General features: G+C 36.3%; 1 protein-coding gene across 1 annotated transcript in view; it reads right to left on the bottom strand.

The window, feature by feature from the left end:
- Positions 1 to 4,668: 4,668 nt before the first annotated feature.
- Positions 4,669 to 12,243, bottom strand: part of cpsf6 (cleavage and polyadenylation specific factor 6) — a 28,124-nt gene continuing 20,549 nt past the window's right edge. The window contains exon 10 of the mRNA XM_048621395.1: positions 4,669 to 6,183. The gene's annotated coding sequence lies outside the window, so the exon portion shown is untranslated. The remainder of the gene's footprint in view (positions 6,184 to 12,243) is intronic.

The raw sequence follows: 12,243 nt of genomic DNA, 5'->3' as shown, positions 1-12,243 counted from the left end.
AATGCAAAATTCAGATGAATTATGCTTTAATTCAAGAAATGAAAGCAAAATCAGTGGAAGGGAAAAACAAAAATCAGAAGAAAAACATCTCAGTCTATTCTAATTGTGTTGAACCAAACTCAATGCTGAAGGCCCAAAGAACACATTTCCCAGGCATTCAAAAATTAGGGACGGGGACAGCTCAGAGGCAATAATTTCTTGTTGCTCACCAGTTGATCAGGATAGCAGAACTGGGATTTTAAAACTGGAATGTTAGAAGCACCATAAATGTTTTCTGAGGAGTAAAATGGAGTTCATTAACTAGTCAACAAAATGGTTGCACTTCATAACAGATTCTCTAAAGCAACCAATCAAGTCACAGCCAATTGTGTTAAAATTATTGATCATAATGGTTTAGCTCTGGACTGGAACTTGAAGGACTCAATAGCTGGAAAACAGAACGAGATCATCTTTTGTATTTGACATTGGATATCTTTGTTACAAAAGGTTCTTCAGTTGACTCAACGCTCATTCCCCATGTTGTGACGCAAAGCAAAAAAAATTCCTACACTAGATCATTCCATGGCCTAGTCAAACCACCTCAATAAACTCACAGCAGGACCTCACTATGTTATTCTTCTTCGTATCCATGGTGGTGACACATCTTTTCATCAATTCACATAATGTGGATAAAACAGATTGAGAATGGACAGGCTGTGCATGCAATGTCTATGTTCCCAGGGCATCCGAGAGCCTGTGTAGACTAAACAAATTCACTTAAGTCTAGATCAGCACATCTATCATACTTCAATTTTTGGTTATTTTTAAAACATTTTTCTAATCAATTTGTTTAGAGATGTTATTAGACACCTCTGGAGCAGTTGGCTTCCAGGTCTGGGGGTAGGCACACGACCAATGCACCACTACCATACTTCAAAGAAGGGATGATATTGCTGCTTGCCAATTAAATCTGTAGCCTATTATTGAGGGTTACTTAAATTTAGCACTTTATCATCAAATTGTTCAGACCTTGGTTCCATACGTACTGTAGGAAGGATAAATATTCACTTACATACAGCATCATGAGAGTTAATGTGATGTTGATGTTTGGTGAACGGTCACATTTGGAACACTAAAACCTTCAGTGTCTATGCTCATTTTTCTCATCAAGAATGTGAGAGGTCAGTTTGAAAAGCTGTGTCGTGGGTATAAAGAACACTGGCTAAATCACATGAGGACTAAACCTAGTTGGTGCCAACATTCATTATACATTGTAGCCAGGTCTGCCCTGAAAGATTATGTTGGCAATCCAGGGCTCATTGCAAAGCTGGGAGGTGGTATGTGTTAATGTTAACCACCTATAACAAAGCATGTTGCCCATGGAATTATTGTTTGCCCAACATACACACTGCTATTATCTGGGATCAACAGCCTCTCACTATTTGCACATTCCTTAACACCTTACAAAGGCAATCATAGAAATCCTTGACCAAAATGCTGGCTTGCAATTGGTCCATAGATATGTATGATGATGAGTGCACCTCCAATGAAGAATGGCTATAAATATCAAAAAATCCATGGTCTTGGTACAAGGTGCCACAATTTCATCCCAATCACATCCATTGGTAGTGGTTAGAAAATTCTGCTTCCTCACACCCACAGTAACAACCTATTCCGAACACATAAAACTTGATACATGTGCAGGGTTAAGTAAGTAGGTACTAACTTTGGCTGATTCACCAAATTGGTGAAGATTCACCCTTTGGACAAAGCTGATACAATTGGCAAGGTCTTGGCCCTTGGTTCCAAGGCTACAAATCATCGATGACTTGCAGCTATGAAGAAAAAGCTTAATTTCCATCTTAGCTGCATGCATTAAATTGCGAATATAACCTGGCAGAATAAAGCAATAGATGCAGCAATCCTCTCAAAGGCATGCTCCCAAGTTCATTAGCACTCAAACAGATGGCATTGTTGGCTTAGGCATGTCTGCAGAATAGAAGATAGTCCTATGAGACAAGGACTTGCTATACAGTGAGGTAGCTGGAGCCAGACAGAATCTTACAGCTATATTCATCACCTTCATAGAAGCAAGTTTGCTGACAAGGAATTGGAGATTTGCAGACAGTGCATCACGGTAGCTTAGTGGTTAGCACTGCTGCGGACCCAGATTCAATTCACTCGCGGCAACCTTCTGTGTGAAGTTTGCATATTCCACACCCCTCCCCTACCATATACGTGGGTTTACTCCAGTTTCCTCCCAAAGTCAAAGATATGCAAGTTACATGGATTGGCCATAGGAAATGCAGGATTACAGGGAGACGGTAAGATAGTGGTTCTGGATGGTATGCTCTTCAAAAGGGTTGGTGTGAACTCCATGGGCTGAATGGCTTGCTTCCACACTGTAGGGATTCTATGATTGCTTTTTGCTACTATGACTGCAAATGCTGCTATCAAGGCTTGATGTTCAAATCCTTGAACTGTTCTAAGAATGAACAAATCACCCTTGTCTGTTCCTTATACCTGCTCTACTGTAAGTGGTGTAGTAGTGCAAAGCTGCTACCTCTAGGAATATTATACTAAAATCACCTCACTACCAATAAACATTGTTTAAAAGCACTGATCTAGCATACAACATAATTTATGACTTTTTTTGACAATTCCATTGACGCCATTCACATGAAAAATTTAGACAAAAAAGGGAAACAGCTGCTAATTATTCTTTGAGTTGTAAATTTTACAGACAAAATTAAAAATGTGGACATACACATTGGATTAAGGTAATGGGCATCCCAAATTTTGAAAAACTTGCCACAGAAATTGTGTCAGAGGGGTTGTTAGCAATAAATTACAACTAAAAGGCTGCAAAAAAAATCCAACTATATCTCATTCAACAAGACGTAACTTTTTCAATGGGTTTGTACAGCAAGAGTGGTAACACACGTGTAAATTAAAGCAATTTTCAACTGCAGGGACATTCAAATAAGGCACTTTAGAAAGGAAAACCAAATGGAAGGAGCAGTTGGACTTGCATGCTTATCTGAAAATGCTGATGTCAGAAGCAGCCATCTGTTTCAGAGTTATGAATGCAAGAAGTTATGGCATCTAGAACAAAATCTAGGCCAGGTGGACAGAAACACTGTATATTTGCTCTCAAGTAAATTCTAAACTGAAGTGAAGTGTAGTCCAATAAAATTTAATCCATTTCCATGATCTAACCCATTGCTACTCTAAAAAAATCCAATATTCTTAAAACTAAGACTAGTTTACAACTGCTTATTTAAATAAAAAAAACACTGAATTTTATATAAAGCCTTTTATTTAAAAATGGTAATTAAAAATGTGTAACAAAAGTGCTTGATCAATAAATTAAAAAGTAAAGAAGCAAAGCATCCAAATTTAATTTCTCAAAATTCTACTTACCTGAGTCTTGTTTTCGGACATTCTAATTTTAAGAATAATTTTAGATAATCTTCAACACTTTAAAAAGTTACAAATTTCATACCTGTGGATTGGAAATCTTATCGTGCTGTCTAGTTTCTTGAATATAGTTGCAAGTGCTGGAAAGATTAACTTTCATACAACTATTTAAGTAAAATTCATAACTTTAAAGATGACATGTCCAACCCATAATGGTTCATTAACTACAAAAAAGTAGCTGTGAGTTGTAGTTTCATGTTCATGGCAATATATTCTTCAAGTAGTGGTTCAGATCAATAGGTTTCCAGTAAAACAAAAAATATAATACAAAACCAAAAGTTGCTACTAATAAAAAAAAGCGCTAGGTAGACACTCTCCTTTTTGAGAAGTCTTGTGTAAAATTTTGCAATTATAATTACATGGAACAGTGAACCATCTGTTACATGAACTCAAGAATTACATCAGTGCTGTACTGTCCACAACCCCTTCCAAAAGAGACCAAACATTGGTATTGGCTGAACTGTTACGGTAAGGAAACATATCAATATTGTTTGCAAGTTATGACTAATGCAGCTAGGAACCAAAAATAACTTGGATATTCCAAAAATGTCAGCTACATTTGAGAATAAGATGTATGGCTAGTACAGTTGTTAAAAAAAAAATGACATTTACTCTTACTATTAAATCATATTCAAACATTCCATTTCTACTGCTGCAATTTGACAGAGTATGAAGAATAAACTTCTCCATAAATGCTCATCCATGCTCCACATGAGCCAAAAGGAAGCTCACTTTATGGAACAGGATTAAATCTCCTGATTTTAAACCAGAGTCAAATCAATGATCATAAAAAGGAGGCCCCTAACAAGCTACAAGGGAATTCTTACGGCAGAGTGGGTAACCTCCCTGCCTCAGTCTGAAGCTCCAGGTTCAAGCTCCACCCCAATAGCCGATGGCCAAGGGAAGTGCTGCAAGTTTTTATCAAACAAATAAGTTGATTAATAACCTGTAATTCCTTCCAACACATTAATGGCAGACAGTAAGAACAGGAGAGATTCCTGGTCAGCCATGGGACAGAAAGTAAGTTGAAGCCCCTAACATGCTTAGTCATAGCTCCAGACTTGTAAAGTGCATGTTCCCACAGATGACCTCTAACACACTATCTCGTTATAAGAGAATCTGACTCCCAAGCCAGTGAACACGAGAACTTAAAACTAAGGTCTCTAAAAGGGAGTTAACCACTACCCACTAGAGTAACCAGTCACCCACTGAACCATCATTTTTATTTTAACACTATAGAGACTTAGGATATACCATTTTGCAACTGACGAATGTGCTTCAGACTGATCACAACCCCGCCCCAAAGCATTTTTTAAAAAAAAATGTTTCACATTTTGTATTTGCCCAGTGTTTGAGTTTCACATTTCAACATTTAAAAACTTTTCAGTGCAAAAATAGTTCTAATATACAGACAGTTGAAACTGTGCTATCCTTGTTTTGTTCTGGTTTTGTACAAGAATATTAAAACCATCAAAAGTTAATCTACACGAACTGCCCTTTTCACCATATATGTTTTTAGACACCTTTTTAAGCTAATTTTCAGAAACTAAGGCCATAGAAAAATACTTGACATTAACTGCATCTTCTAAACAAGCTAGAAATCTGTTCAAAGTAAAACGCAGTGTGTAGAGATTTTGGTGGTTTTCAAATTCAAACTCAAGACAAAATGAAAACATATACAGAGCTTTCAGTTTCAATTACTATAACAAAATCTTAGAACACGGGCTTCTACTTCTATATTCAGCTTGTTCGTACTGTCTTCATTTAGTTAAAAAAAATTAAGTATTTGGCAGTCCCAAATAGTCTGTATTGAAATACAATGCAACTGCTGTACATTTAAGTAAACCAATCCTCTCCCCAGTTGAGGTAGCAGAGGCAGATAAAAACAATTAGCACAGGATTTAGGAAAAAAATCCTCACTAAAATCAGAATTTCATGTCCAACACACTATGCTTTGACATACAAAATAGGAAAAATTCTTTCTTCTACACAAGCAGTCACAGATTATATTGCTGAATTATTTTTAATTCCAAGACGTGAAGTCAATGTGTTTAAAAAAGTCCCCAATCAACCACATCTGGATTTTTATCATCAAGATGCTTCTGCATTAAAACTACAATGGAAGGTTGACTAACACAAGCTCCGAACTAACTGAGGCAAATTACACATATTGAAATTTATCAAATTAAAACACAAACATACAGCCTTCAAAAGGATTCAACATCAAGAAACTGAATTTGAAAACTTGCATAATCTACACAACCGTAGGCTCCATTTAACAGTTTATTACAACACTAATGGTACATCTATTTTGATAAACTGAAACTGAGCTGCTTACAGTCATTATTTGAACATTAATATTTTTGTAACAATTTTGGTAACAAGATGAAAGAACTATAAAAACAGTGAAGCTAACGACTTTTAATTGTTTACATGTCAGGTACTTCTAACGCTTAGAATACGAAGAGTTGCCAAAGCTTTTAGTAACTTTTAAGTCACAGGTTGTGTCCAAATAAAATGGTTAATCAAGCAACATAAAAAAAATGTAGAGCAATCAGTTACCATTACAGTGGATTTGCTTTATTCGTTACTGTTGCTCCGTTTAACCACGTAGCCTGAGAATTCCTGTTCAACCATGAAATTCCAACAGATGGATAAAGGGCAGTCCTTTCTGTGAAGAGCCTTTGTTGTTTCTTTTAGCTGGAGACGTTTCTCTTCAGACAGCTGTAATGTGTCAAAATTCATGATGTAGATTTTGTTCTTCCCTGACTACGTTTGTACATACTTTACACCATCATATTGAATTTACTAAGTACATATTATAACTCATGCATTTGTTTTAATATTGGTGCCTTGAACAGATTTGACACTATTAGTATGCAAATACTACAGATCAAAAGAAACAATTTAAACTCATGTTCAGCACATCAGAAAAGTTTGTAAAATATTTTTCCACACATTCCAAACAGCCCAGAATATACATTAAGACCAACTGCTATACATCAGTAAATTAATTGATTTATACACGTTTGAAGGTTTTTGTCACATTTAGAAGTAAATGATTTTTTTTAAAAAGCTCAAGCTTTTAACTATCACTCATTCATTTGAAAACATTGAGCATCAAAACTGACCCCAATTGTGACCTTTCACCAGCTGACTCAGGAAAACATGGGGAACAATTTCTCCACAAGTGCCAAGATGTGGCTGACTGAGTTTTACTTCAAATGTTATTGAACTAACAGTCACATTTTGAGTGATCGTAGTGTATTACTTGACAACTGCAGAATTGTGTAGGTTTGTACCCAACATTTAAATTCTTGAAAACAAAAATAATAGGGGCTATGAGAAACCAAATTTTACAGATCTTTTAAAACAGAAACCAACTTAAAACCTAGGGGAACTTGAATACATGTCAAAGGTCACAACTGGGCTAATTTATATGGAAATACTCCCTTTCAAACATGAAACATTTTCATTCAAACATAAATTGATCAACAGTACTTGCTGGAAAAGAGTCAATATATTGGACCTTACAAAAACTGACAAAGGTTTTGCTCTTGTGTAACAACCAGACATGCAGATATACAATGCGTCAAGCTAAAGCTCTCGATCTTCTACTTAAAATGTCATCTAAAAGTTCATTCTGAATAAAAAACATGAAAAATAATTTCACAAAATTTCGCAACAGCCACAAGTTTCCCCATGCCCTGAGATTCATATTTGTTTCAAAAGTATTTACATTAACTATGTTGACAGCAATTAACCTTTTGATTAAGAATTCCATTATTTGATAGCAGATGGAGTAAATAATGTATGATTGCATTAACTGCTCTACAAACCTAGCTGATGTATTCACTAAAAAAAAAGTCACCGCATACTATTTGCCCCTCAAGTTACCAGAAGATTCATGTTATTGTATAAGTGACTTAAGCAACAGCTTTTCTACATTTCAAGCATATTCAAAGCTGATTATATTTATTTCAATGCTTAGTTGAAACAAATATAGCAGTCTATTAAACAGCAAGGCCATACAAAACAATCTTATAAAGTGAACCAATTGTAGTAATCGAGAAATGTTGCAATGCCACATGTTAGCACACTAGATTAGCAGCAATCATCTGACCCACAACTTTGTTGAGGAATAAAGTTTTACACTCAATGAAATTGAAACCATATTTCACAATCTCCATGAGACAACATTTCCCCAAGGCCGCATGTAACTGATCTCCATCAGGCAAACCCAAAAGATTGTCCAAATTGCACCAACATGGATTAACTTTGAGACACACACACACACACACACACACACAGAGTCTTAAATGCTGAAGTAATACTATGATTAAATTTAAATGAAAAGACTGTTTAAATGAAAAAGAATGTTTAATGCTACAGTTAAAATTAATTATAATTCTGGTGTAAAAGTAGTAGACAGTGAAACTTCTATAGAGGTAATACCTTTACAGACGTTAAACAACTGTGAATCCTTGTGCATTTAAGGTCCAAGCATTCATGAACCAATTAGACCTCTCACCAAATTAAGATATTGTGTGATACTAATTTAAAAATAATCGTAACATATTAACTCACTAAACAAATCTCATACTTGAAACATTTTCAGTGGTATGCTAAATAGAAGACAGTAGCCACATCTAGAAATAGGGTCTAGACCCAAAACATCAGCTTCCCTGCTCCTCTGATGCTGCTGGGCCCACTGTGTTCATCCAGCTCTACACCTCGTTATCTCAGATTCTTCAGCATCAGCAGTTCCTACTATCTCTGTAACATCTAGAAATAACTTCAGTTGATCCATTGAAGATTGATTGCAATCACTGATCATAATCCAAAGCTCCACTGAAGCTTTCACTGCTATTTGCAGAATCAAAGGATAAATAAAAAGCTTCTACCTGCTTTGCCAGTGAGTGACTGAAGTGAAGCATACATTTAAAATGGCTAAAATTTACTGTAATTTAACAGACAAATCAGTACCACTGCAATGTCAAACTTACTGTAAAAGCAGATCTTCAAAAACTGGGCAGAAGTAACAAGGAGTCTTGGAACTCCTGATGATTCAAGTTTATTAGCCACTTTGAATAAATCCAACATGCTTTTGTCATTCCACCGAGCTAATTTATTTCTTAAATCTTTAGGCCAAAAACTGTTTACAATCTATATGAGCAATAGGAAACCTGGCGTTAAGCTCATCTCAGATTAATTGGAGCCTAACAGAAAATTCTTAGAGCTTGACAGGATAGATGAAGGAAGGAAGCTTTCCTATGTTTGTCAGGCTGGGGAGGGGAGGTTGGTAGTGTAAAGGAAGAGACAGAGCGTGTGATTGGGAGACAGAGACTATGACAGCCTTCTAGGGCCAGAGGACAGTGAATTAAACAATGTAGGGCCAAGATGAGAAGAAATTTTTTCAGATGCTGATGAATCTTTGGAATTTTCTATCAGGAAGGGCTGTGGAGATTAGGCAATGAATTTATGACAGGTAGATCAATAGTTTTCTAGATATTACAAAATGTTGAATGAAATGGCACTATTATGTGGGCAAAAGACTGAAGTAGCAGATCAGCCAAGACCTAACTGAATAGTAAAGGCGGCTACAGGACACAAGCAGCTTATTCCTGTTTCCCATGTTCCTCGCCAACTTGACACACTAGCAGTAACTGATTACATACCATTTGAAAGGTTCTTAGCTTACAGAAATCAAAACATTTTTGATACTGATACTGGATGCTTAGATGCCATGCAAATTGTTAAAGTTCACCAGATTGGCATTATGATCCACTTACTGTCATTGGTTGTAATCAAGTAATTAAAATTGAGAAATAACAAGATGTTGAAGAAGAAAATATATTGGAAACCATAAGGTCTATTTTGTCGAAATCTTCTAAACAGGATTACAATTAGACACTCCTGTGTGTTAGGTCGTGTTATTAGCTAGAATTATGGGATGTCAATGCAGTTTTTTTTATATTTACAATTCAGCAAACTTATTTCACAAATACTTCAGTGCAACAGTTTAGGTAACATCAATTCTGTTGCATAGAAATAATTACAACTTAGAAATGACATCACAAAACATTTCCTCTGCTTTACATTCCGTTGTTTTATTTATTTAGGCATGGATTCCCAAAAGCTTCAATGCAAAGCTCAGACTGCATTATGACAGCTTTGAGCTGCATTTCAATTCTTGTTTTCTTTTTGTGTTGGTGACTATGTCCTAATAAATTGAGACCGAACTACTGCAGCAAAAACAACATGTTTTTCCATTTTATCAACCCCCTTTAGGTGCATTTTTTGGGAGGGGGTGAGGATGGAAGAGAGACAAAAGACAAGGAGAGTATGGGGAAGGGAGACACAGACAGAAAGTAAGATGGCCAAAGAGGAGCTTGCTTGAGACGGGAAGGAAGGAGCCAGCAACAACTGAGTCTGATAATACACCCCTCCCCCTCAAATAGAAAAAAAAACAATGGAAGCCTGCACCATTCAACATGTCTTCCAATCCTCATATTTCAGGGCCTGAAGTCAGAGATGGTAAAACAGGTGACACTTGGAACAGAAAGTTTGGGCTGCATTGATTTAGGTCATATGCAATGGGCATTTAAGACCATAAATTAAGAGTGGCGAGATTATTGTTGTGCCTACTCTGCACTCAACTAATTTACAACACAAACTGGCAATGGGTTATAAATGGTTTATTTCACAAGATTCCAAAAGCACTCAAAAATATGTATTTTAAAACATGACTTGGTGTGTGGACATTTTATTTAGACACCCGTTGTCTTATTGCAATAATCTATTTCTGTCATCAGCAAGACCAAAACTAAATTGAAACTATAATCATCAGAAAACAATATACAAATAAACTCACCAACCTGCAAAGGAATGAAGATTACTCAGTCAAACACCACAGAACGCTATCTAAAAGACAGCTTGTGACATTTGATTATGCAAATAATGACAACTTATAACAGTGTACATAGCAGTTGGGCTATTGGTGATTAGGAACAAATCTACGTTGTCATTCAATGAGATCATGGTTGATATGATAATCAGCAACTCTATTTTCCTGCCATTTCTCCATAACCCTCTATTCCTTTACTGATAGAAAACATGCCTCAGCCTTGAATATTCTTAATGACAGTCCCCTCCAGTAAGGAATTCTACTGACTCACTGCCCTCAGAAAAATTCCCTCCTTATTTGTCCTGCATGAACGCTAATTCAAGGGCATGACTCTGATCTTAGGCTCCAATAAAGAAAAACAACCTTTCTGAATCTACCTGATCAAGTCCCCTAAGAATCTTGTATGTTCCAATAACATGATCTCCAATTCTTCTAAATTTGAATGAGTATAGGTCCAACCCACTCAACCTCTCAAAAGAGAATTCCTCCATACTCTGGATCAATTTAGTGACCCTTCTCTGAATTTCCTCCAACACTAGCACATCTTTCGTTAAATAATGGAGATCTTACCTTACCTGTCCAGTGCTCGAGGCGCAGAGAACTTTGTGCCCCGTATAGTTCTAGCAAGACTTCCCTACTTTTATATATTGCCTTTGAAATTTATGTCAACGGTCAATTTGCCTTTGCCAATACCCGCTGAACTTGGATGCCAGTTTTTTTGTGATTTATGCCTGGGGACAGCCAATTCCCTGTGTTGTAGCTTTCTGCAGTCATTCTCTATTGAAATTTAATTGTAGTGGAAGATGCACAAACTCAATGCTGTTGTCACAATGGGAAGCTTAGTGTCCCCTACAGAAAATGTCTGAAACTGCTTTAATGGTAAAAAGGTTAAAAAGTTTTTTTTTCCCCCCAAAAAAAGTGCTGTACCCAACGCAGGTATTAAGCTTTCTGCTTTTTGGGCATATTTTTAACAATGTTACACACGGACTCAACTTCATATGAAATGCAAAAATGAATTGCCAGCAACAAATCCAATGTTTCTAAATTCAAAACATTTCCAAACATATGTAAATACTTCGTATTAAATATGCCTTTTCTCTTTGAAATAGTTATTTAGAAGATAACAAATATTGTGGAAATACACAGCCAATTCCAGTGAAATTTTGCAATACATTTTGGGTACAGAATAATCATGCCGCAGTGTCTCCCCTGGTCCTCCGACCACCCCCTCCAAAATAATGTTTTTGATTTCATTTATACATGAAAATTTTTAAAATGCAAGTCTGTGTAAGACTTCAGTTCTGAGAATGATTTTGAAAATTTGAAATTATGCTCTGCGCACCCACATCCAGGTCATTCATAAGAATGAAGGCGATAGCAATGGTCCCAATGGACCCTTACACAGGCATTGTTCCTCTCCGGAAAGCAACCATTCACCACTTCGGTTTCCTGTCACTAAGCATCCTTTTGTACAAACTGCTACTTTCCATACATTCCATTGGCATGAACTTTGCTAAAACTGAGTGATGACTTATACCCCTTTCTGAAATCCATTACACTACATCAAACCTATTTAACTTCAACTTCTACAAATTCTAATTAAACATGATTTGTCCTTCAATAATCTTTGCTGGCTTTGTTGAATAAATCAATTATTTTCAAGGGGCTGTTAATTTTGTTTTGATCATTAAATGCTTTCCAGCCATAGAGATCCTAAAAGTTAAAATCAATGCCTTGTAGTTGCCATGTTTAATTCTGCATGATTTTTGGACAATCACAATCCACACTGTGGAAGTAGGCCATTCGGTCCATCGAGTCCACACCAATCCACCCCCTACCCAATCCCTACATTTCGCATCACCAATCCACCTAGCCTG

The sequence above is a fragment of the Rhincodon typus genome, unplaced genomic scaffold, assembly GCF_021869965.1.
Source record: "Rhincodon typus isolate 14 unplaced genomic scaffold, sRhiTyp1.1 hic_rhity00000625, whole genome shotgun sequence".
Taxonomy (NCBI): domain Eukaryota; kingdom Metazoa; phylum Chordata; class Chondrichthyes; order Orectolobiformes; family Rhincodontidae; genus Rhincodon; species Rhincodon typus.
This window is presented reverse-complemented; position numbering and strand designations above follow the sequence as displayed.